A 26990-nucleotide genomic window follows, 5' to 3' on the forward strand; every position below is an offset into this window, starting at 1 on the left:
GAATCTTTAAATGAAAACACCTCAATCAAGGTACGTATGAAGTCACTAGACCATTTTAATGTATAAAGATTAAATCTTTGAAATAAAATGAGAGTTTTGAATTAAACTAATTCGATTTCACTTTGACGTCACGAAGAGTGTTTTAATGAGTAAAATTGAATCTTTGAATGAAATTAACTCAATCAGGGTACCTATTATGTCACTTGAACTTTTTAATGTATAAAGATTGAATCTTTGAAAGAAAATGAGAGTTTTGAGGTGTACTTATGCGAGTTCCCTTTGACATCCTAAAGAGTGTTTTAATGAGTAAAGATTGAATTTTTGTATGAAAACACTTCAATCAAGGTACCTGTTATGTCAGTAAACCTTTTTAATGTATAAAGATTGAATCTTTGAAAGAAAATGAAAGCTTTGAGCTAAACTTATTCGAGTTCCTTTTCACATCCCGAAGAGTGTTTTAAAGAGTAAAGATTGAATCCTTGAATTAAGGTACTTATTATGTCACTAAACCTTTTTAATGTATAAAGATTGAATCGTTGAAAAAAAAGGGGGTTTTGAGTTTAACTTATTTGAGTTCCTTATGAGGTCGCGAAGAGTGTTTTATCGAGTAAAGATTGAATCCTTGAATGAAAATAGCTCAATCAAGGTACCTATTATGTCACTAAACATTTTTAATGCATAAATTAAGAGTTTTGAGTGAAACTTATTCGAGTTCCCTTTGACGTCACGAAGAGTGTTTTAATGAGTTAAGATTGAATCTTTGAATGAAAATGCCTCAATCAAGGTACCTATCGTGTCACTAGACCATGTTAATGTATAAAGATTAAATCTTTGTAAGAAAATGAGAGTTTTGAGTTAAACTTATTCGAGTTTTGTTTGACATCGCAAAGAGTGTTTTAAAGTGTAAAAACTAAATCTTTGAGTAAAATTACCTCAGTCAAGGTTCGTATTACCTCACTAGACCTTTTTAATGTTTAAAGATTGAATATCGGAAAGAAAATGAAAGTTTTGAGTTTAACTTATTCGAGTTCCCTATGAAGTCGCGAAGAGTGTTTTAATGATTAAAGATTGAATCCTTTTGAATGAAAATGCCTCAATCAGGGTACCTATTATGTCACTAGACCTTTTTAACGTCTAAAGATTGAACCTTGGAAAGAAAATGAGAGTTTTGAGTTAAACTTATTCGAGTGCACTTGGACGTCCCGAAGAATGTTTTAATGTGTAAAGATTGAATCTTTAAATGAAAACACCTCAATCAAGGTACCTATAAAGTCACTAGACCATTTTAATGTATAAAGATTAAATCTTTGAACTAAAATGAGAGTTTTGAGTTAAACTAATTCGATTTCACTTTGACGTCACGAAGAGTGTTTTAATGAGTAAAGATTAAATCTTTGAATGAAATTAACTCAATCAGGGTACCAATTATGTCACTTGAACTTTTTAATGTATAAAGATTGAATCTTTGAAAGAAAATGAGAGTTTTGAGTTGAACTTATGCAAGTTCCCTTTGACGTCTCAAAGAGTGTTTTAATGAGTAAAGATTAAATTTTTGTATGAAAATACCACAACCAAGGTACCTATTAAGTCACTAGCCCATTTTAATGTATACAGATTCAATATTTGAATGAAAATAAGAGTTTGGAGTTCAACTTATTCGAATTCCATTTGACGTCACGATGAGTGTTTCAATGAGCAAGGATTCAATCTTTGAATGAAATTACTTCAATCAAGGTAACTACTATGTCACTAGACCTTTTTAATGTATATGTATTGTATCTCTGAAAGAAAATGAGAGTTTTGAGTTAAACTTATTCGAGTTGACAATAAAGTCGTGAAAGTGTTTTAATGACTAAATATTGAATCTTTGAATGAAAATACCTCAACCAAGATGCCAATTATGTTAGTAGACTTTTTTAATGTATAAAGATTGAATCTTTGAAGGAAAATGAGAGTTTCGAATTTAACTTATTCAAGTTCCCTATGAATTCACGAAAAGTGTTTTAACGACTAAATATTGAATCTACGAATGAAAACACTTCAATCAAGGTACCTGTTATGTCACTAAACCTTTTTAATGTATAAAGATTGAATCTTTGAAAGAAAATGAGAGCTTTGAGCTAAACTTATTCGGGTTCCCTTTGACGTCTCGAATAATGTTTTAATGAGCAAAAATTGAATCTTTGAATTAAACTACCTCAATCAAGTTTCCTATTACGACACTAGACCATTTTAATGTATAAACACTAATCGTTGAAAGAAAATAGGAGTTTTGAGTTCAACTTATTTGAGTTCCCTTTGACGTCACGATGAGTGTTTCATTGAGTGTAGATTGAATCTTTCGGTGAAATTACCTCAATCAGTGTACGTATTGTATCACTAGACCTTTTTAATGAATAAAGAATGAATCTTTGAAAAAAAAAATGAGGGTTTTGATTTAACTTATTCGAGTTCCCAATGAAGGTACCTATTATGTCACTTGATCTTTTTAATGTTTAAAGATTGAATCTATGAAGAAAAAAAAAAAATGAGAGTTTTGACCTAAACTTATTCGAGTTCCTTTTGACATCCCGAAGAGTGTTTTAAAGAGTAAAGATTGAATCCTTGAATGAAGGTACTTATTATGTCACCAAACCTTTTTAATGTATAAAGATTGAATTATTGAAAAAAATGAGGGTTTTGAGTTTAACTTATTTGAGTTCCCTATGAGGTCGCGAAGAGTGTTTTACTGAGTAAAGATTGAATCCTTGAATGAAAATAGCTCAATCAAGGTACCTTTATGTCGCTAAACATTTTTAAGGTATAAAATAAGAGTTTTGAATTAAACTTATTCGAGTTCCCTTCGACGTCACGAAGAATTTTTTAGGGAGTTAAGATTGAATCTTTGAATGAAAATACCTCAATCAAGGTACCTATCATTTCACTAGACCATTTTAATGTATAAAGATTAAATCTTTGTAAGAAAACGAGAGTTTTGAGTTAAACTTATTCAAGTTTTGTTTGACGTCACAAAGAGTGTTTTAAAGTGTAAAACCTAAATCTTTGAATGAAATTACCTCAATCAAGGTTCGTATTACCTCACTAGACCTTTTTAATGTTCAAAGATTGAATATCTTAAAGAAAATGAAAGTTTTGAGTTTAACTTATTCAAATTCCCTATGAAGTTGCGAAGAGTGTTGTAATGATTAAAGATTGAATCCTTTTGAATTAAAATACCTCAATCAGGGTACATATTATGTCACTAGACCTTTTTAATGTATAAAGATTGTACCTTGGAAAGAAAATGAGAGTTTTGAGTTAAACTTATTCGAGTGCCCTTAGACGTCCCGAAGAATGTTTTAATGAGTAAAGATTGAATCTTTAAATGAAAACACCTCAATTAAGGTACCTATGAAGTCACTAGACAATTTTAATGTATAAAGATTAAATCTTTGAAATAAAATGAGAGTTTTGAATTAAACTAGTTCGATTTTACTTTGACGTCACGAAGAGTGTTTTAATGAGTAAAATTGAATCTTTGAATGAAATTAACTCAATCAGGGTACCTGTTATGTCACTTGAGCTTTTTAATGTATAAAGATTGAATCTTTGAAAGAAAATGAGAGTTTTGAGGTGTACTTATGCTTGTTCCCTTTGACATCCCAAAGTGTGTTTTAATGAGTAAAGATTGAATTTTTGTATGAAAATACCACAATCAAGGTACCTATTAAGTCACTTGCCCATTTTAATATATACAGATTCAATATTTGAAGGAAAATAAGAGTTTGGAGTTCAACTTATTCGAATTCCGTTTGACGTCACGATGAGTGTTTCAATGAGCAAGGATTGAATCTTTGAATGAAATTACTTCAATCAAGGTAATTTCTTTGTCACTAGACCTTTTTAATGTATAAGTATTGTATCTCTGAAAGAAAATGAGAGTTTTGAGTTAAAATTATTCGAGTCGATAATAAAGTCATGAAAGTGTTTTAATGACTAAATATTGAATCTGTGAATGAAAATACCTCAACCAAGATGTTAATTATATTACTAGACCTTTTTAATGTATAAAGATTGAATCTTTGAAGGAAAATGAGAGTTTCGAGTTTAACTTATTCAAGTTCCCTATGGATTGACGAAAAGTGTTTTAATGACTAAATATTGAATCTACGAATGAAAACACTTCAATCAAGGTACCTGTTATGTCAGTAAACCTTTTTAATGTATAAAGATTGAATCTTTGAAAGAAAATGAGAGCTTTGAGCTAAACTTATTCGAGTTCCTTTTGACATCCCGAAGAGTGTTTTAAAGAGTAAAGATTGAATCCTTGAATGAAGGTACTTATTATGTCACTAAACCTTTTTAATGTATAAAGATTGAATCGTTGAAAAAAATGGGGGTTTTGAATTTAACTTATTTGAGTTTCTTATGAGGTCGCGAAGAGTGTTTTATCGAGTAAAGATTGAATCCTTGAATGAAAATAGCTCAATCAAGGTACCTATTATGTCACTAGACATTTTTAAGGTATAAATTAAGAGTTTTGAGTGAAACGTATTCGAGTTCCCTTTGACGTCGCGAAGAGTGTTTTAATGAGTTTAGATTGAATCTTTGAATGAAAATTCCACAATCAAGGTACCTATCGTGTCACTAGACCATGTTAATGTATAAAGATTAAATCTTTGTAAGAAAATGAGAGTTTTGAGTTAAACTTATTCGAGTTTTGTTTGACATCGCAAAGAGTGTTTTAAAGTGTAAAAACTAAATCTTTGAGTGAAATTACCTCAATCAAGGTTCGTATTACCTCACTAGACCATTTTAATGTTTAAAGATTGAATATCTGAAAGAAAATGAAAGTTTTGAGTTTAACTTATTCGAGTTCCCTATGAAGTCGTGAAGAGTGTTTTAATGATTAAAGATTTAATCCTTTTGAATGAAAATGCCTCAATCAGGGTACCTATTATGTCACTAGACCTTTTTAACGTCTAAAGATTGAACCTTGGAAAGAAAATGAGAGTTTTGAGTTAGACTTATTCGAGTGCCCTTGGACGTCCCGAAGAATGTTTTAATGAGTAAAGATTGAATCTTTAAATGAAAACACCTCAATCAAGGTACCTATAAAGTCACTAGACCATTTTAATGTATAAAGATTAAATCTTTGAACTAATTCGATTAAATCTTTGAAATAAAATGAGAGTTTTGAGTTAAACTAATTCGATTTCACTTTGACGTCACGAAGAGTGTTTTAATTAGTAAAGATTAAATCTTTGAATGAAATTAACTCAATCAGGGTACCAATTATGTCACTTGAACTTTTTAATGTATAAAGATTGAATCTTTGAAAGAAAATGAGAGTTTTGAGTTAAACTTATGCAAGTTCCCTTTGACGTCTCAAAGAGTGTTTTAATGAGTAAAGATTGAATTTTTGTATGAAAATACCACAATCAAGGTACCTATTAAGTCACTAGCCCATTTTAATGTATACAGATTCAATATTTGAATGAAAATAAGAGTTTGGAGTTCAACTTATTCGAATTGCTTTTGACGTCACGATGAGTGTTTCAATGAGCAAGGATTGAATCTTTGAATGAAATTACTTCAATCAAGGTAACTACTATGTCACTAGACCTTTTTAATGTATATGTATTGTATCTCTAAAAGAAAATGAGAGTTTTGAGTTAAACTTATTCGAGTTGACAATAAAGTCGTGAAAGTGTTTTAATGACTAAATATTGAATCTTTAAATGAAAATACCTTTGACGTCACGATGAGTGTTTCATTGAGTGTAAATTGAATCTTTCGGTGAAATTACCTCAATCAATGTACGTATTGTATCACTAGACCTTTTTAATGAATAAAGAATGAATCTTTGAAAAAAAAAATGAGTGTTTTGATTTAACGTATTCGAGTTCCCAATGAAGGTACCTATTATGTCACTTGATCTTTTTGATGTTTAAAGATTGAATCTATGAAGAAAAAAAAAAAAAATGAGAGTTTTGAGCTAAACTTATTCGAGTTCCTTTTGACATCCCGAAGAGTGTTTTAAAGAGTAAAGATTGAATCCTTGAATGGAGCTACTTATTATGTCACTAAACCTTTGTAATGTATTAAGATTGAATCATTGAAAAAAATGAGGGTTTTGAGTTTAACTTATTTGAGTTCCCTATGAGGTCGCGAAGAGTGTTTTACTGAGTAAAGATTGAATCGTTGAATGAAAATAGCTCAATCAAGGTACCTATTATGTTACTATACATTTTTAAGGTATAAAATAAGATTTTGAATTAAACTTATTCGAGTTCCCTTTGACGTCATGAAGAGTTTTTTAATGAGTTAAGATTGAATCTTTGAATGAAAATACCTCAATCAAGGAACCTATCATTTCACTAGACCATTTTAATGTATAAAGATTAAATCTTTGTAAGAAAACGAGAGATTTGAGTTAAACTTATACGAGTTTTGTTTGACGTCACAAAGAGTGTTTTAAAGTGTAAAACGTAAATCTTTGAATGAAATTACCTCAATCAAGGTTCGTATTACCTCACTAGACCATTTTAATGTTTAAAGATTGAATATCTGGAACAAAATGAAAGTTTTGAGTTTAACTTATTCGAGTTCCCTGTGAAGTCGCGAAGAGTGTTTTAATGATTAAAGATTGAATCCTTTTGAATGAAAATACCTCAATCAGGGTACCTATTATGTCACTAGACCGTTTTAACGTATAAAGATTGAACCTTGGAAAGAAAATGAGAGTTTTGAGTTAAACTTATTCGAGTGCCCTTGGACGTCCCGAAGAATGTTTTAATGAGTAAAGATTGAATCTTTAAATGAAAACACCTCAATCAAGGTACCTATGAAGTCACTAGACCATTTTAATGTATAAAGATTAAATCTTTGAAATAAAATGAGAGTTTTGAGTTAAACTAATTCGATTTTACTTTGACGTCACGAAGAGTATTTTAATGAGTAAAATTGAATCTTTGAATGAAATTAACTCAATCAGGGTACCTATTATGTCACTTGAACTTTTTAATGTATAAAGATTGAATCTTTGAAAGAAAATGAGAGTTTTGAGGTGAACTTATGCGAGTTCCCTTTGACATCCCAAAGAGTGTTTTAATGAGTAAAGATTGAATTTTTGTATGAAAATACCACAATCAAGGTACCTATTAAGTCATTTGCCCATTTTAATGTATACAGATTCAATATTTGAAAGAAAATAAGAGTTCGGAGTTCAACTTATTCGAATTCCGTTTGACGTCACGATGAGTGTTTCAATGGGCAAGGATTGAATCTTTGAATGAAATTACTTCAATCAAGGTAATTACTTTGTCACTAGACCTTTTTAATGTATAAGTATTGTATCTCTGAAAGAAAATGAGAGTTTTGAGTTAAAATTATTCGAGTTGACAATAAAGTCATGAAAGTGTTTTAATGACTAAATATTGAATCTTTGAATGAAAATACCTCAACCCAGATGCCAATTATGTTACTAGACCTTTTTAATGTATAAAGATTGAATCTTTGAAGGAAAATGAGAGTTTCGAGTTTAACTTAGTCAAGTTCCCTATGGATTGACGAAAAGTGTTTTAATGACTAAATATTGAATCTACGAATGAAAATACTTCAATCAAGGTACCTGTTATGTCACTAAACATTTTTAATGTATAAAGATTGAATCTTTGAAAGAAAATGAGAGCTTTGAGCTAAACTTATTCGAGTTCCCTTTGACGTCCCGAATAATGTTTTAATGAGTAAAAATTGAATCTTTGAATTAAACTACCTCAATCAAGTTTCCTATTACGACACTAGACCATTTTAATGTATAAACACTAATCGTTGAAAGAAAATAGTTGTTTTGAGTTTTTGAGTTCCCTTTGACGTCACGATGAGTGTTTCATTGAGTGTAGATTGAATCTTTCGGTGAAATTACCTCAATCAGTGTACGTATTGTATCACTAGACCTTTTTAATGTATAAAGAATGAATATTTGAAAAAAAAAAATGAGGGTTTCGATTTAACTTATTCGAGTTCCCAATGAAGGTACCTATTATGTCACTTAATCTTTTTAATGTTTAAAGATTGAATCTATGAAGAAAAAAAAAAAAAGAGAGTTTTGAGCTAAACTTATTCGAGTTCCTTTTGACATCCCGAAGAGTGTTTTAAAGAGTAAAGATTGAATTCTTGAATGAAGGTACTTATTATGTCACTAAACCTTTTTAATGTATAAAGATTGAATCGTTGAAAAAAATGAGGGTTTTGAGTTTAACTTATTTGAGTTCCCTATGAGTTCGCGAAGAGTGTTTTTTCGAGTAAAGATTGAATCATTTAATGAAAATAGCTCAATCAAGGTACCTATTATGTCACTAGACATTTTTAAGGTATAAAATAAGAGTTTGAATTAAACTTATTCGAGTTCCCTATGACGTCACGAAGAGTGTTTTAATGAGTTAAGATTGAATCTTTGAATGAAAATACCTCAATCAAGGTACCTATCATGTCACTAGACCATTTTAATGTATAAAGATTAAATCTTTGTAAGAAAATGAGAGTTTGGAGTTAAACTTATTCGAGTTTTGTTTGACGTCACGAACAGTGTTTTAAAGTTTAAAAACTCAATCTTTGAATGAAATTACCTCAATCAAGGTTCGTATTACCTCACTAGACCTTTTTAATGTTTAAAGATTGAATATCTGAAAGAAAATGAAAGTTTTGAGTTTAACTTATTCGATTTCCCTATGAAGTCGTGAAGAGTGTTTTAATGATTAAAGATTGAATCATTTTGAATGAAAATACCTCAATCAGGGTACCTATTATGTCACTAGACCTTTTTAACGTATAAAGATTGAACCTTGGAAAGAAAATGAGAGTTTTGAGTTAAACTTATTCGAGTGCCCTTGGACGTCCCAAAGAATGTTTTAATGAGTAAAGATTGAATCCTTAAATGAAAACACCTCAATCAAGGTACCTATGAAGTCACTAGACCATTTTAATGTATAAAGAATAAATCTTTGAAATAAAATGAGAGTTTTGAGTTAAACTAATTCGATTTCACTTTGACGTCACGAAGAGTGTTTTAATGAGTAAAGAATGAATCTTTGAAAGAAATTAACTCAATCAGGGTACCTATTATGTCACTTGAACTTTTTAATGTATAAAGATTGAATCGTTGAAAGAAAATGAGAGTTTTGAGGTGAACTTATGCGAGTTCCCTTTGACATCCCAAAGAGTGTTCTAATGAGTAAAGATTGAATTTTTGTATGAAAATACCACAATCAAGGTACCTATTAAGTCATTTGCCCATTTTAATGTATACAGATTCAATATTTGAAAGAAAATGAGAGTTTGGAGTTCAACTTATTCGAATTCGGTTTAACATCACGATGAGTGTTTCAATGAGCAAGGATTAAATCTTTGAATGAAATTACTTCAATCAAGGTAATTACTATGTCACTAGACCTTTTTAATGTATAAGTATTGTATCTCTGAAAAAAAATGAGAGTTTTGAGTTAAAATTATTCGAGTTGACAATAAAGTCATGAAAGTGTTTTAATCACTAAATATTGAATCTTTGAATGAAAATACCTCAACCGAGATGCCAATTATGTTACTAGACCTTTTTAATGTATAAAGATTGAATCTTTGAAGGAAAATGAGAGTTTCGAGTTTAACTTATTCAAGTTCCCTATGAATTCACGAAAAGTGTTTTAATGACTAAAAATTGAATCTACGAATGAAAACACTTCAATCAAGGTACCTGTTATGTCACTAAACCTTTTTAATGTATAAAGATTGAATCTTTGAAAGAAACTGAGAGCTTTGAGCTAAACTTATTCGGGTTCCCTTTGACGTCTCGAATAATGTTTTATTTGAGTTCCCTTTGACGTCACGAAGAGTGTTTTAATGAGTTAAGATTGAATCTTTGATTGAAAATACCTCAATCAAGGTACCTATCATGTCACTAGACCATTTTAATGCATAAAGATTAAATCTTTGTAAGAAAACGAGAGTTTTAAGTTGAACTTATTCGAGTTTTGTTTGACGTCACAAAGAGTGTTTTAAAGTGTAAAAACTAAATCTTTGAATGAAATTACCTCAATCAAGGTTCGTATTACCTCACTAGACCTTTTTAATGTATAAAGATTGAATCTTTGAAAGAAAATGAGTGTTTCGAGTTTAACTTATTCGAGTTCCCTATGAAGTCGCGAAGAGTGTTTTAATGATTAAAGATTGAATCATTTTGAATGAAAATACCTCAATCAGGGTACCTATTATGTCACTAGACCTTTTTAACGTACAAAGATTGAACCTTGGAAAGAAAATGAGAGTTTTGAGTTAAACTTATTCGAGTGCCCTTGGACGTTCCGAAGAAAGTTTTAATGAGTAAAGATTGAATTTTAAATGAAAACACCTAAATCAAGGTACCTATGAAGTCACTAGACCATTTTAATGTATAAAGATTAAATCTTTGAAATAAAATGAGAGTTTTGAGTTAAACTAATTCGATTTCACTTTGTCGTCACGAAAAGTGTTTTAATGAGTAAAATTGAATCTTTGAATGAAATTAACTCAATCAGGGTACCTATTATGTTACTTGAACTTTTTAATGTATAAAGATTGAATTATTCGAGTTGACAATAAAGTCATGAAAGTGTTTTAATCACTAAATATTGAATCTTTGAATGAAAATACCTCAACCAAGATGCCAATTATGTTACTAGACCTTTTTAATGTATAAAGATTGAATCTTTGAAGGAAAATGAGAGTTTCGAGTTTAACTTATTCAAGTTCCCTATGAATTCACGAAAAGTGTTTTAATGACTAAATATTGAATCTACGAATGAAAACACTTCAATTAAGGTACTTGTTATGTCACTAAACTTTTTTAATGTATAAAGATTCAATCTTTGAAAGAAAGTGAGAGCTTTGAGCTAAACTTATTCGAATTTCCTTTGACGTCCCGAATAATGTTTTAATGAGTAAAAATTGAATCTTTGAATTAAACTACCTCAATCAAGTTTCCTATTACAACACTAGATCATTTTAATGTAAATCACTATTCGTTGAAAGAATATAGGAGTTTTTCGTTCAACTTATTTGAGTCTCCGTTGAGGTCACGATGAGTGTTTCATTGAGTGTAGATTGAATCTTTCTGTGAAATTACCTCAATCAATGTTCGTATTGTATCACTTGACCTTTTTAATGTATAAAGAATGAATCTTTGAAAAAAAAAAATAGAGGGTTTTGATTTAACTTATTCGAGTTCCCAATGAAGGTACCTATTATGTCACTTGATCTTTTTAATGTTTAAAGATTGAATATTTGAAAGAATAAAAAATGAGAGTTTTGAGCTAAACTTATTCGAGTTGATTTTGACATCCCGAAGAGTGTTTTAAAGAGTAAAGATTGAATCCTTGAATGAAGGTACTTGTTATGTCACTAAACCATTTTAATGTATAAAGATTGAATCATTGAAAAAAATGATGGTTTTGAGTTTAACTTATTTGAGTTTCCTATGAGGTCGCGAAGAGTGTTTTGTTGAATAAAGATTGAATCCTTGAATGAAAATAGCTCAATCAAGGTACCTATTACGTCACTAGACATTTTTAAAGTATAAAATAAGAGTTTTGAGTTAAACTTATTCGAGTTCCCTTTGACGTCACGAAGAGTGTTTTAATGAGTTAAGATTGAATCTTTGAATGAAAATACCTCAAGTACCTATCATGTCACTAGACCATTTTAATGTATAAATATTTAATCTTTCTAAAAAAATGAGAGTTTTGAGTTAAACTTATTCGAGTTTTGTTTGACATCTCGAAGAGTGTTTTAAAGTTTGAAAACTAAATCTTTGAATGAAATTACCTCAATCAAGGTTCGTATTACCTCACCAGACCTTTTTAATGTTTAAAGATTGAATATCTGAAAGAAAATGAAAGTTTTGAGTTTAACTTATTCGAGATCCCTATGAAGTCGCGAAGAGTGTTTTAATGATTAAAGATTGAATCCTTTTGAATGAAAATATCTCAATCAAGGTACCTATTATGTCACTAGACCTTTTTAACGTATAAAGATTGAACCTTGGAAAGAAAATGAGAGTTTTGAGTTAAACTTATTCGAGTGCCCTTAGACGTCCCGAAGAATGTTTTAATGAGTAAAGATTGAATGTTTACACGAAAACACTTCAATCAAGGTACCTATGAAGTCACTAGACCATTTTAATGTATAAAGATTAAATCTTTGAGATAAAATGAGAGTTTTGAGTTAAACTAATTCGATTTCACTTTGACGGCACGAAGAGCGTTTTAATGAGTAAAATTGAATCTTTGAATGAAATTAACTCAATCAGGGTACCTATTATGTCACTTGAACTTTTTAATGTATAAAGATTGAATCTTTGAAAGAAAATGAATGTTTTGAGTTGAACTTATGCGAGTTCCCTTTGACGTCCCAAAGAGTGTTTTATTGAGTAAAGATTGAATTTTTGTATGAAAATACCACAATCAAGGTACCTATTAAGTCACTTGCCCATTTTAATGTATACAGATTCAATATTTGAAAGAAAATAAGAGTTTGGAGTTCAACTTATTCGAATTCCGTTTGACGTCACGATGAGTGTTTCAATGAGCAAGGATTAAATGTTTGAATGAAATTACTTCAATCAAGGTAATTACTATGTTACTAGACCTTTTTAATGTATAAGTATTGTATCTCTGAAAGAAAATGAGAGTTTTGAGTTAAAATTATTCGAGTTGACAATAAAGTCATGAAAGTGTTTTAATGAGTAAATATTGAATCTTTGAACGAAAATACCTCAACCAAGATGCCAATTATGTTACTCGACCTTTTTAATGTATAAAGATTGAATCTTTGATGGAAAATGAGAGTTTCGAGTTTAACTTATTCGAATTCCCTATGAATTCACGAAAAGTGTTTTAATGACTAAATATTGAATCTACGAATGAAAACACTTCAATCAAGGCACTTGTTATGTCACTAAACCTTTTTAATGTATAAAGATTGAATCTTTGAAAAAATATGAGAGCTTTCAGCTAAACTTATTCGAGTTCCCTTTGACGTCCCGAATAATGTTTTAATGTGTAAAAATTGAATCTTTGACTTAAACTACCTCAATCAAGTTTCCTTTTACGACACTAGACCATTTTAATATATAAACACTAATCATTGAAAAAAAAAGGAGTTTTGAGTTCAACTTATTTGTGTTCCCTTTGACGTCACGATGAGTGTTTCATTGAGTGTAGATTGAATCTTTCGATGAAATTACCTCAATCAATGTACATATTGTATCACTAGACCTTTTTAATGTATAAAGAATGAATCTGTGGAAAAAAAAATGAGGGTTTTGATTTAACTTATTCGAGTTCCCAATGAAGGTACCTATTATGTCACTTGATCTTTTTAATGTTTAAAGATTGAATCTTTGAAGAAAAAAAAAATGAGAGTTTTAAGCTAAACTTGTTCGAGTTCCTTTTGACATCCCGAAGAGTGTTTTAAAGGGCAAAGATTCAATCCTTGAATGAAGGTACTTATTATGTCACTAAACCTTTTTAATGTATAAAGATTGAATAATTGAAAAAAAATAAGGGTTTTGAGTTTAACTTATTAGAGTTCCTTATGAGGTCGCGAAGAGTGTTTTATCGAGTAAATATTGAATCCTTGAATGAAAATAGCTCAATCAAGGTACCTATTATGTCACAAGACATTTTTAGGGTATAAAATAAGAGTTTTGAGTTAAACTTATTCGAGTCCCCTTTGACGTCACGAAGAGTGTTTTAATGAGTTAAGATTGAATCTTTGAATGAAAATACCTCAATCAAGGTACCTATAATGTCACTAAAGTATTTTAATGTATTGAGATTAAATCTTTGTAAGAAAATGAGAGTTTTGAGTTAACCTTATTCGAGTTTTGTTTGACGTCACAAAGAGTGTTTTAAAATGTAAAAACTAAATCTTTGAATGAAATTACCTCAATCAAGGTTTGTATTACCGCACTAGACCTTTTTAATGTTTAAAGATTGAATATCTGAAAGAAAATGAAAGTTTTGAGTTTAACTTATTCAAGTTTCCTATGAAGTCGCGAAGGGTGTTTTAATGATTAAAGATTGAATCCTTTTGAATGAAAATACCCCAATCAGGGTACCTACTATGTCACTAGACCTTTTTAACGTATAAAGATTGAACCTTGGAAAGAAAATAAGAGTTTTGAGTTAAACTTATTCGAGTGCCCTTGGACGTCCCGAAGAATGTTTTAATGAGTAAAGATTCAATCTTTAAATGAAAACACCTTAATCAAGGTACCTATGAAGTCACTAGACCATTTTAATGTATAAAGATTAAATCTTTGAAATAAAATGAGAGTTTTGAATTAAACTAATTCGATTTCACTTTGACGTCACGAAGAGTGTTTTAATGAGTAAAATTGAATCTTTGAATCAAAATTAACCCTATCAGGGTACCTATTTTGTCACTTGAACTTTTTAATGTATAAAGATTGAATCTTTGAAAGAAAATGAGAGTTTTAAGTTGAACTTATGCGAGTTCCCTTTGACGTCCCAAAGAGTGTTTTAATGAGTAAAGATTGAATTTTTGTATAAAAATACCACAATCATGGTGCCTATTAGGTCACTAGCCCATTTTAATGTATACAGATTCAATATTTGAAAGAAAATAAGAGTTTGGAGTTCAACATATTCGAATTCCGTTTGACGTCACGATGAGTGTTTCAATGAGCAAGGATTGAATATTTGAATGAAATTACTTCAATCAAGGTAACTACTATGTCACTAGACCTTTTTAATGTATAAGTATTGTATCTTTGAAAGAAAATTAGAGTTTTGAGTTAAACTTATTTGAGTTGACAATAAAATCGTGAAAGTGTTTTACTGACTAAATACTGAATCTTTGAATCTAAATACCTCAACCAAGATGCCAATTATGTTACTAGACCTTTTTAATGTATAAAGATTGAATCTTTGAAGGAAAATGAGAGTTTTGAGTTTAACTTATTCAAGTTCCCTATGAATTCACGAAAAGTGTTTTAATGACTAAATATTGAATCTACGAATGAAAACACTTCAATCAAGGTACCTGTTATGTCACTAAACTTTTTTAATGTATAAAGATTCAATCTTTGAAAGAAAATGAGAGCTTTGAGCTAAACTTATTCGAGTTCCCTTTGACGTGCCGAATAATATTTTAATGGGTAAAAATTGAATCTTTGTATTAAACTACCTCAATCAAGTTTCCTATTACGACACTAGACCATTTTAATGTATAAATACAATTCGTTGAAAGAAAATAGGAGTTTTGAGTTCAACTTATTCGAGTTCCCTTTGACGTCACGATGAATGTTTCATTGAGTGTAGATTTAATCTTTCAGTGAAATTACCTCAATCAATGTACGTATTGTATCACTAGACCTTTTTAATGTATAAAGAAAGAATCTTTGAAAAAAAAAAATGAGGGTTTTGATTTAACTTATTCGAGTTCCCAATGAAGATACCTATTATGTCACTTGATCTTTTTAATGTTTAAAGATTGAATCTTTGAAGAAAAAAAAATGAGAGTTTTGAGCTAAACGTATTCGAGTTGATTTTGACATCCCGAAGAGTGTTTTAAAGATTAAAGATTGAATCCTTGAATGAAGGTACTTATTATGTCACTAAACCATTTTAATGTATAAAGATTGAATCATTGAAAAAAATGAGGGTTTTGAGTTTAACTTATTTGAGTTCCCTATGAGGTCGCGAAGAGTGTTTTGTCCAGTAAAGATTGAATCCTTGAATGAAAATAGCTCAATCAAGGTACCTATTATGTCACTAGACATTTTTAAAGTATAAAATAAGAGTTTCAAGTTAAACTTATTCGAGTTTTGTTTGACATCACGAAGAGTGTTTTAAAGTGTAAAAACTAAATCTTTGAGTGAAATTACCTCAATCAATGTTCGTATTACCTCACCAGACCTTTTTAATGTTTAAAGATTGAATATCTAAAAGAAAATGAAAGTTTTGATTTTAACTTATTCGAGTTCCCTATGAAGTCGCGAAGAGTGTTTTAATGATTAAAGATTGAATCGTTTTAAATGAAAATACCTCAATCAGGGTACCTATTATGTCACTAGACCTTTTTAACGTATAAAGATTGAACCTTGGAAAGAAAATGAGAGTTTTGAGTTAAACTTATTCGAGTGCCCTTGGACGTCCCGCGGAATGTTTTAATGAGAAAAGATTGAATCTTTAAATGAAAATACCTCAATCAAGGTACCTATGAAGTCACTAGACCATTTTAATGTATAAAGATTAAATCTTTGAAATAAAATGAGAGTTTTGAGTATAACTAATTCGATTTTCACTTTGACGTCACGAAGAGTGTTTTAATGAGTAAAGAATGAATCTTTGAATGAAATTAACTCAATCAGGGTACCTATTATGTCACTTGAACTTTTTAATGTAAAAAGATTGAATCTTTAAAAGAAAATTAGAGTTTGAGTTGAACTTATGCGAGTTTCCCTTGACGCACCAAAGAGTGTTTTAATGAGTAAAGATTGAATTTTTGTATGAAAATACCACAATCAAGGTACCTATGAAGTCACTTGCCCATTTTAATGAAAACACCTCAGTCAAGGTACCTATCATGTCACTGGACAATTTTAATGTATAAAGATTAAATCCTTGTAAGAAAATGAGAGTTTTGAGTTAAACTTATTCGAGTTTTGTTTGACGTCACGAAGAGTGTTTTAAAGTGTAAAAACTAAATCTTTGAATGAAATTACCTCAATCAAGATTCGTATTACCTCACCAAACCTTTTTAATGTTTAAAGATTGAATATCTGAAAGAAAATGAAAGTTTTGAGTTTAACTTATTCGAGTTCCCTATGAAGTCGCGAAGAGTGTTTTAATGATTAAAGATTGAATCGTTTTGATTGAAAATACCTCAATCAGGGTACCTATTATGTCACTAGACCTTTTTAACTTATAAAGATTGAACCTTGGAAAGAAAATGAGAGTTTTGAGTTAAACTTATTCGAGTGCCCTTGGACGTCCCGAAGAATGTTTTAATGAGAAAAGATTGAATCTTTAAATGAAAACACCTTAATCAAGGTACTTATGAAGTCACTAGACCATTTTAATGTATAAAGATTAAATCTTTGAAATAAATTGAGAGTTTTGAATTAAACTAATTCGATTTCACTTTGACGTCACAAAGAGTGTTTTAATGAGTAAAGGTTGAATCTTTGAATTAAATTAACTCAATTAGGGCACCTATTATGTCACTTGAACTTTTTAATGTAAAAAGATTGAATCTTTGAAAGAAAATGAGAGTTTTGAGTTGAACTTATACGAGTTCCCTTTGACGTCCCAAAGAGTGTTTTAATGAGTAAAGATCGAATATTTGTATGAAAATACCACAATCAAGGTACCTATTAAGTCACTTACCCATTTTAAGGAAAATACCTCAATCAAGCTACCTATCATGTCACTAGACTATTTTAATGTTTAAAGATTAAATCTTTGTAAGAAAACGAGAGTTTTGAGTTAAACTTATTCGAGTTTTGTTTGACGTCACGAAGAGTGTTTTAAAGTGTGAAAACTAAATCTTTGAATGAAATTACCTCAATCAAGGTTCGTATTACCTCACCAAACCTTTTTAATGTTTAAAGATTGAATATCTGAAAGAAAATGAAAGTTTTGAGTCTAACTTATTCGAGTTCCCTATGAAGTCGCGAAGAGTGTTTTAATGATTAAAGATTGAATCGTTTTGATTGAAAATACCTCAATCAGGATACCTATTATGTCACTAGACCTTTTTAACTTATAAAGATTGAACCTTGGAAAGAAAATGAGAGTTTTGAGTTAAATTTATTCGAGTGCCCTTGGACGTCCCGAAGAATGTTTTAATGAGAAAAGATTGAATCTTTAAATGAAAACACCTTAATCAAGGTACTTATGAAGTCACTAGACCATTTTAATGTATAAAGATTAAATCTTTGAAATAAAATGAGAGTTTTGAATTAAACTAATTCGATTTCACTTTGACGTCACAAAGAGTGTTTTAATGAGTAAAGGTTGAATCTTTGAATTAAATTAACTCAATTAGGGCACCTATTATGTCACTTGAACTTTTTAATGTAAAAAGATTGAATCTTTGAAAGAAAATGAGAGTTTTGAGTTGAACTTATACGAGTTCCCTTTGACGTCCCAAAGAGTGTTTTAATGAGTAAAGATCGAATATTTGTATGAAAATACCACAATCAAGGTACCTATTAAGTCACTTACCCATTTTAAGGAAAATACCTCAATCAAGCTACCTATCATGTCACTAGACTATTTTAATGTTTAAAGATTGAATCTTTGTAAGAAAACGAGAGTTTTGAGTTAAACTTATTCGAGTTTTGTTTGACGTCACGAAGAGTGTTTTAAAGTGTAAAAACTAAATCTTTGAATGAAATTACCTCAATCAAGGCTCGTATTACCTCACTAGACCTTTTTAATGTTTAAAGATTGAATATCTGAAAGAAAATGAAAGTTTTGAGTCTAACTTATTCGAGTTCCCAATGAAGTCACGAAGAGTGTTTTATTGATTAAAGATTGAATCCTTTTGAATGAAAATACCTCAATCAGGGTACCTATTATGTCACTAGACCTTTTTAACGTATAAAGATTGAACCTTGGAAAGAAAATGAGAGTTTTGAATTAAACTTATTCGAGTACCCTTGGACGTCCCGAAGAATGTTTTATTGAGTAAATATTGAATCTTTAAATGAAAACACCTCAATCAAGGTACCTATGAAGTCACTAGACCATTTTAATGTATAAATATTAAATCTTTGAAATAAAATGAGAGTTTTGAGTTAAACTACTTCGATTTCACTATGACGTCACGAAGAGTGTTTTAATGACTAAAGATTGAATTTTCGAATGAAATTAACTCAATCAGGGTACCTATTATGTCATTTGAACTTTTGAATGTATAAAGATTGAATCTTTGAAAGAAAATGAGAGTTTTGAGTTGAACTTATGCGAGTTCCCTTTGACATCCCAAAGAGTGTTTTAAAGAGTAAAGATTGAATTTTTGTATGAAAATACCACAATCAAGGTACCTATTAAGTCACTTGCCCATTTTAATATATGCAGATTCAATATTTGAAAGAAAATAAGAGTTTGGAGTTCAACTTATTCGAATTCCGTTTGACGTCACGATGTGTGTTTCAATGAGCAAGGATTGAATCTTCGAATGAAATTACTTCAATCAAGGTAACTACTATGTCACTAGACCTTTTTAATGTATAAGTATTGTATCTCTGAAAGAAAATCAGAGTTTTGAGTTAAACTTATACGAATTGACAATAAAGTCATGAAAGTGTTTTAATGACTAAATATTGAATCTTTGAATGAAAATACCTCAACCAAGATGCCAACTATGTTACTAGACCTTTTTAATATATAAAGATTGAATCTTTGAAAGAAAATGAGAGTTTCGAGTTTAACTTATTCAAGTTCCCTATGAATTCACGAAAAGTGTTTTAATGACTAAATGTTGAATCTACGAATGAAAACACTTCAATCAAGGTACCGGCTATGTCACTAAACCTCTTTAATGTATAAAGATTGAATCTTTGAAAGAAAATGAGAGCTTTGAGCTAAACTTATTCGAGTTCCCTTTGACATCCCGAATAATGTTTTAATGAGTAAAAATTGAATCTTTCAATTAAACTACCTCAATCAAGTTTCCTATTACGACACTAGACCATTTTAATGTATAAACACTAATCGTTGAAAGAAAATAGGAGTCTTGAGTTCAACTTATTTGAGTCTCCTTTGACGTCACGATGAGTGTTTCATTGAGTGTAGATTGAATCTTTCAGTGAAATTACCTCAATAAATGTACTTATTGTATCACTAGACATTTTTAATGTAAAAATAATGAATCTTCGAAAAAAAAAATGAGGGTTTTGATTTAACTTATTCGAGTTCCCAATGAAGGTACTTATTATGTCACTTGATCTTTTTAATGTTTAAAGATTAAATCTTTGAAAGAAAAAAAAATGAGAGTTTTGAGCTAAACTTTTTCTAGTTCATTTTGACATCTAGTAGAGTGTTTTAAAGAGTAAAGATTGAATCCTTGAATGAAGGTACTTATTATGTCACTAAACCTTTTTAGTGTATAAAGATTGAATCAATGAAAAAAATGAGGGTTTTGAGTTTAACTTATTTGAGTTCCCTATGTGGTCGCGAAGAGTGTTTTATCGAGTAAAGATTGAATCATTGAATGAAAATACCTCAATCAGGGTACCTATCATGTCACTAGACTATTTTAATGTATAAAGATTAAATCTTTGTAAGAAAACGAGAGTTTTGAGTTAAACTTATTCGAGTTTTGTTTGACGTCACGAAGAGTGTTCTAAAGTGTAAAAACTAAATCTTTGAATGAAATTACCTTAATCAAGGTTCGTATTACCTCACTAGAACTTTTTAATGTTTAAATATTGAATATCTGAAAGAAAATGAAAGTTTTGAGTTTAACTTATTCGAGTTCTCTATGAAGTCGCGAAGAGTGTTTTAATGATTAAAGATTGAATCCTTTTGAAGGAAAATACCTCAATCAGGGTACCTATTATGTCACTAGACCTTTTTAACGTATAAAGATTGAACCTTGGAAAGAAAATGAGAGTTTTGAGTTAAACTTATTCAAGTGCCCTTAGACGTCCCGAAGAATGTTTTAATGAGTAAAGATTCAATCTTTAAATGAAAACACTATGAGAGTTTTGAGTTAAACTAATTCGATTTCACTTTGACGTCCCGAAGAGTGTTTTAATGAGTAAAGATTGAATCTTTGAATGAAATTAACTCAATCAGGGTACCTATTATGTCACTTGAACTTTTTAATGTATAAAGATTGAATCTTTGAAAGAAAATGAGAGTTTTGAGTTGAACTTATGCGAGTTCCCATTGACGTCCCAAAGAGTGTTTTAATGAGTAAAGATTGAATTTTTGTATGAAAATACCACAATCAAGGTACCTATTAAGTCACTTGCCCATTTTAATATATGCAGATTCAATATTTGAAAGAAAATAAGAGTTTGGAGTCCAACTTATTCGAATTCCGTTTGACGTCACGATTAGTGTTTCAATGAGCAAGGATTGAATCTTTGAATAAAATTACTTCAATCAAGGTAACTACTATGTCACTAAACCTTTTTATTGTATAAGTATTGTATCTCTGAAAGAAAATGAGAGTTTTGAGTTAAACTTATTCGAGTTGACAATAAAGTCGTGAAAGTGTTTTAATGACTAAATATTGAATCTTTGAATGAAAATACCACAACCAAGATGCCAATTATATTACTAGACCTTTTTAATGTATAAAGATTGAATCTTTGAAGGAAAATGAGAGTTTCGAGTTTAACTATTCAAGTTCCCTATGGATTCACGAAAAGTGTTTTAATGACTAAATATTGGATCTACGAATGAAAACACTTCAATCAAGGTACCAGTTATGTCACTAAACCTTTTTAATGTATAAAGATTGAATCTTTGAAAGAAAATGAGAGCTTTGAGCTAAACTTATTCGAGTTCCCTTTGACGTCCTGAATAATGTTTTAATGAGTAAAAATTGAATCTTTGAATTAAACTACCTCAATCAAGTTTCCTATTACGACACTAGACCATTTTAATGTATAAACACTAATCGTTGAAAGAAAATAGGAGTTTTGAGTTCAACCTATTTGAGTCTCCTTTGATGTCACGATAAGTGTTTCAATAAGTGTCGATTGAATCTTTCGGTGAAATTACCTCAATCAATGTACGTATTGTATCACTAGACCTTTTTAATGTATAAAGATTGAATCTTTGAAAAAAAAAAATGAGTGTTTTGATTTAACTTATTCGAGTTCCCAATGAAGGTACCTAATATGTCACTTGATCTTTTTAATGTTTAAAGATTGAATCTTCGAAAGAAAAAAAATTGAGAATTTTGAGCTAAACTTATCCGAGTTCATTTTAACATCCCGAAGAGTGTTTTAAAGAGTAAAGATTGAATCCTTGAATGAAGGTACTTATTATGTCACTAAACCTTTTTAATGTGTAAAGATTGAATTATTGAAAAAAATGAGTGTTTTAAGTTTAACTTATTTGATTCCCTATGAGGTCACGAAGAGTGTTCTATCGAGTAAAGATTGAATCCTCGAATAAAAATAGCTCAATCAAGGTACCTATTATGTCACTAGACATTTTTAAGGTATAAAATACGAGTATTGAGTTAAACTTATTCGAGTTCCTTTTGACGTCACGAAGAGTGTTTTAATGAGTTTAGATTGAATCTTTAAATGAAAATACCTCAATCAAGGTACCTATCATGTCACTAGAACATTTTAAGGTATAAAGATTAAATCCTTGTAAGAAAACGAAAGTTTTGAGTTAAACTTATTCGAGTTTTGTTTGATGTCACGAAGAGTGTTCTAAAGTGTAAAAACTAAATCTTTGAATGAAATTACCTCAATCGAGGTTCGTATTACCTCACTAGACCTTTTAAATTTTTAAAGATTGAACATCTGAAAGAAAATGAAAGTTCTGAGTTTAACTTCTTCGAGTTCCCTATGAAGTCGCGAAGAGTGTTTTAGTGATTAAAGATTGAATCCTTTTGAATGAAAATACCTCAATCAGGGTACCTATTATGTCACTAGACCCTTTTAACGTCTAAAGATTGAACCTTGGAAAGAAAATGAGTGTTTTGATTAAACTTATTCGAGTGCCCTTGGACGTCCCGAAGAATGTTTTAATGAGTAAAGATTGAATCTTTGAATGAAAACACCTCAATCAAGGTACCTATGAAGTCACTACACCATTTTAATGTATAAAGATTAAATCGTTGAAATAAAATGAGAGTTTTGACTTAAATTAATTCGATTTCACTTTGACGTCACGAAGAGTGTTTTAATGAGTAAAGATTGAATCTTTGAATGAAATTAACTCAATCAGGGTACCTATTATGTTAATTGAACTTTTTAATATATAAAGATTGAATCTTTGAAAGAAAATGAGAGCATTGAGTTGAACTTATGCGAGTTCCCTTTGACGTCCCAAAGAGTGTTTTAATGAGTAAAGATTGAATTTTTGTATGAAAATACCACAATCAAGGTGCTTATTAAGTCACTAGCCCATTTTAATGTATACAGATTCAATATTTGAAAGAAAATAAGAGTTTGGAGTTCAACTTATTCGAATTCCGTTTGACGTCACGATGAGTGTTTCAATGAGCAAAGATTAAATCTTTGAATGAAATTACTTCAATCAAGGTAACTACTATGTCACTAGACCTTTTTAATGTATAAGTATTGTATCTCTGAAAGAAAATGAGAGTTTTGAATTAAACTTATTCGAGTTGACAATAAAGTCGTGAAAGTGTTTTAATGACTAAATATTGAATCTTTGAATGAAAATACCTCAACCAAGATGCCAATTATGTTACTAGACCTTTTTAATGTATAAAGATAGAATCTTTGAAGGAAAATGAGAGTTTCGAGTTTAACTTATTCAAGTTCCCTATGAATTCACGAAAAGTATTTTAATGACTAAATATTGAATCGACGAATGAAAACACTTCAATCAAGGTACCTGTTATGTCACTAATCTTTTTAATGTATAAAGATTGAATCTTTGAAAGAAAATGAGAGCTTTGAGCTAAATTTATTCGAGTTCCCTTTGACGTCCCGAATAATGTTTTAATTAGTAAAAATTGAATCTTAGAATTAAACTACCTCAATCAAGTTTCCTATTACGACACTAGACCATTTTAATGTATAAACACTAATCGTTGAAGGAAAATAGGAGTTTTGGTTCTTTTTATTTGAGTCTCCTTTGACGTCACGATGAGTGTTTCATTGAGTGTAGATTGAATCTTTCGGGGAATTTACCTCAATCAATGTACGTATTGTATCACTAGACCTTTTTAGTGTATAAAGATTGAATCTTTGAAAAAAAAAATGAGGGTTTTGATTTAACTTATTCGAGTTCCCAATGAAGGTACCTATTATGTCACTTGATCTTTTTAATTTTTAAAGATTGAATCTGTGAAAGAAAAAAAAATGAGAGTTTTGAGCAAAACTTATCCGAGTTCATTTTGACATCCCAAAGAGTGTTTTAAAGAGTAAAGATTGAATCCTTGAATGAAGGTACTTATTATGTCAGTAAACCTTTTTAATGTATAAAGATTGAATCATTGAAAAAAATGAGGGTTTTGAGTTTAACTTATTTCAGTTCCCTATGAGGTTGCGAATAGTGTTTTATCGAGTAAAGATTGAATTCTTGAATGAAAATATCTCAATCAAGGTACCTATTATGTCACTAGTCATTTTTAAGGTATAAAATAAGAGTTTTGAGTTAGACTTATTCGAGTTCCCTTTGATGTCACGAAGAGTGTTTTAATGAGTTTAGATTGAATCTTTGAATGAAAATACCTCAATCAAGGTACCTATGATATCACTAGACCATTTTAATGTATAAAGAATAAATCCTTGTAAGAAAACGAGAGTTTTTGAGTTAAACTTATTCGAGTTTTGTTTGACGTCACGAAGAGTGTTTTAAAGGGTAAAAACTAAATCTTTGAATGAAATTACCTTAGTCAAGGTTCGTATTACGTCACTAGAACTTTTTAATGTTTAAAGATTGAATATCTGAAAGAAAATGAAAGTTTTGCGTTTAACTTATTCGAGTTCCCTATGAAGTCGTGGAGAGTGTTTTATTGATTAAAGATTGAATCCTTTTGAATGAAAATACCTCAATCAGGGTACCTATTATGTCACTAGACCTTTTTAACGTATAAAGATTGATCCTTGGAAAGAAAATGAGAGTTTTGAGTTAAACTTATTCGAGTGCCTTTGGACGTCCCGAAGAATGTTTTAATGAGTGAAGACTGAATCTTTAAATGAATACACCTCAATCAAGGTACCTATGAAGTCACTAGACTATTTCCATATATAAATATTAAATATTTGAAATAAAAAGAGAGTTTTGAGTTAAACTAATTCGATTTCACTTTGACGTCACGAAGAGTGTTTTAATGAGCAAAGATTGAATCTTTAAATGAAATTAACTCAATCACGGTACCTATTATGTCACTTGAACTTTTTAATGTATTAAAGATTGAATCTTTGAAAGAAAATAAGAGTTTTGAGTTGAACTTATGCAAGTTCCCTTTGACGTCCCAAAGAGTGTTTTAATGAGTAAAGATTGAATTTTTGTATGAAAATACCATAATCAAGGTGCCTATTAAGTCATTAGCCCATTTTAATATATACAGATACAATATTTGAAAGAAAATAAGAGTTTGAAGTTCAACTTATTCGAATTCCGTTTTACGTCACGATGAGTGTTTCAATGAGCAATGATTGAATCTTTGAATGAAATTACTTCAATCAAGGTAACTACTATGTCACTAGACCTTTTTAATGTATAAGTATTGTATCTCTGAAAGAAAATGAGAGTTTTGAGTTAAACTTATTCGAGTTGACAATAAAGTCGTGAAAGTGTTTTAATGACTAAATATTGAATCTTTGAATGAAAATACCTTAACCAAGATGCCAATTATGTTACTATACCTTTTTAATGTATAAAGATTCAATCTTTGAAGGAAAATGAGAGTTTCGAGTTTAACTATTCAAGTTCCCTATGAATTCACGAAAAGTGTTTTAATGACTAAATATTGAAGCTATGAATGAAAACACTTCAATCAATGTACCTGTTATGTCACTAAACCATTTTAATATATAAAGATTGAATCTTTGAAAGAAAATGGGAGCTTTGAGCTAAACTTATTCGAGTTTCCTTTGACGTCCCGAATAGTGTTTTAATGAGTAAAAAATGAATCTTTGAATTAAACTACCTCAATCAAGTTTCCTATTACAACACTAGACCATTTTAATGTATAAACACTAATCGTTGAAAGAAAATAGGAGTTTTGAGTTCAACTTATTTGAGTCTCCTTTGACGTCACGATGAGTATTTCATTGAGTGTAGATTAAATCTTTTGGTGAAATTACCGCAATCAATGTACGTATTGTATCACTAGAACTTTTTAATGTATAAAGAATGAATCTTTTAAAAAAAAAATGAGGGTTTTGGTTAAACTTATTCGAGTTCCCAATGAAGGTACCTATTATGTCACTTGATCTTTTTAATGTTTAAAGATTGAATCTTTGAAAGAAAAAAAAAAAATGAGAGTTTTGAGCTAAACTTATTCGAGTTCATTTTGACATCCCGAAGAGTGTTTTAAAGAGTAAAGATTGAATCCTTGAATGAAGGTACCTATTATGTCACTAAACCTTTTTAATGTATAAAGATTGAATCATTGAAAAAAATGAGGGTTTCGAGTTTAACTTATTTGAGTTCCCTATGAGGTCGTGAAGAGTGTTTTATCGAGTAAAGTTTGAATCCTTAAATGAAAATAGCTCAATCAAGGTACCTATTATGTCACTAGACATTTTTAAGGTATAAAATAAGAGTTTTGAGTTCAACTTATTCGAGTTCCCTTTGACGTCACGAAGAGGGTTTTAATGATTTAAGATTGAATGTTTGAATGAAAATACCTCAATCAAGGTACCTATCATGTCACTAGACCATTTTAATGGATAAAGATTAAATCTTTGTAAGAAACGAGAGTTTTGAGTTAAACTTATTCGAATTTTGTTTGACGTCACGAAGAGTGTTTTAAAGTGTAAAAACTAATTCTTTGAATGAAATTACCTCAATCAAGGTTCGTATTACCTCACTAGACCTTTTAAATGTTTAAAGATTGAATATCTGAAAGAAAATGAAAGTTTTGAGTTTAACTTATTCGAGTTCCCTATGAAGTCGTGAAGAGTGTTTTAATGATTAAAGATTGAATCCTTTTGAATGAAAATACCTCAATCAGGGTACCTATTATGTCACTAGACCTTTTTAACGTATAAAGATTGAACCTTGGAAAGAAAATGAAAGTTTTGAATTAAACTTATTTGAGTGCCC

Source organism: Cornus florida, unplaced genomic scaffold (genome assembly GCF_030987335.1).
Source record: "Cornus florida cultivar Cherokee Brave unplaced genomic scaffold, ASM3098733v1 CherokeeBrave_3.0.0_Hap2_Chr06, whole genome shotgun sequence".
Taxonomy (NCBI): Eukaryota; Viridiplantae; Streptophyta; class Magnoliopsida; order Cornales; family Cornaceae; genus Cornus; species Cornus florida.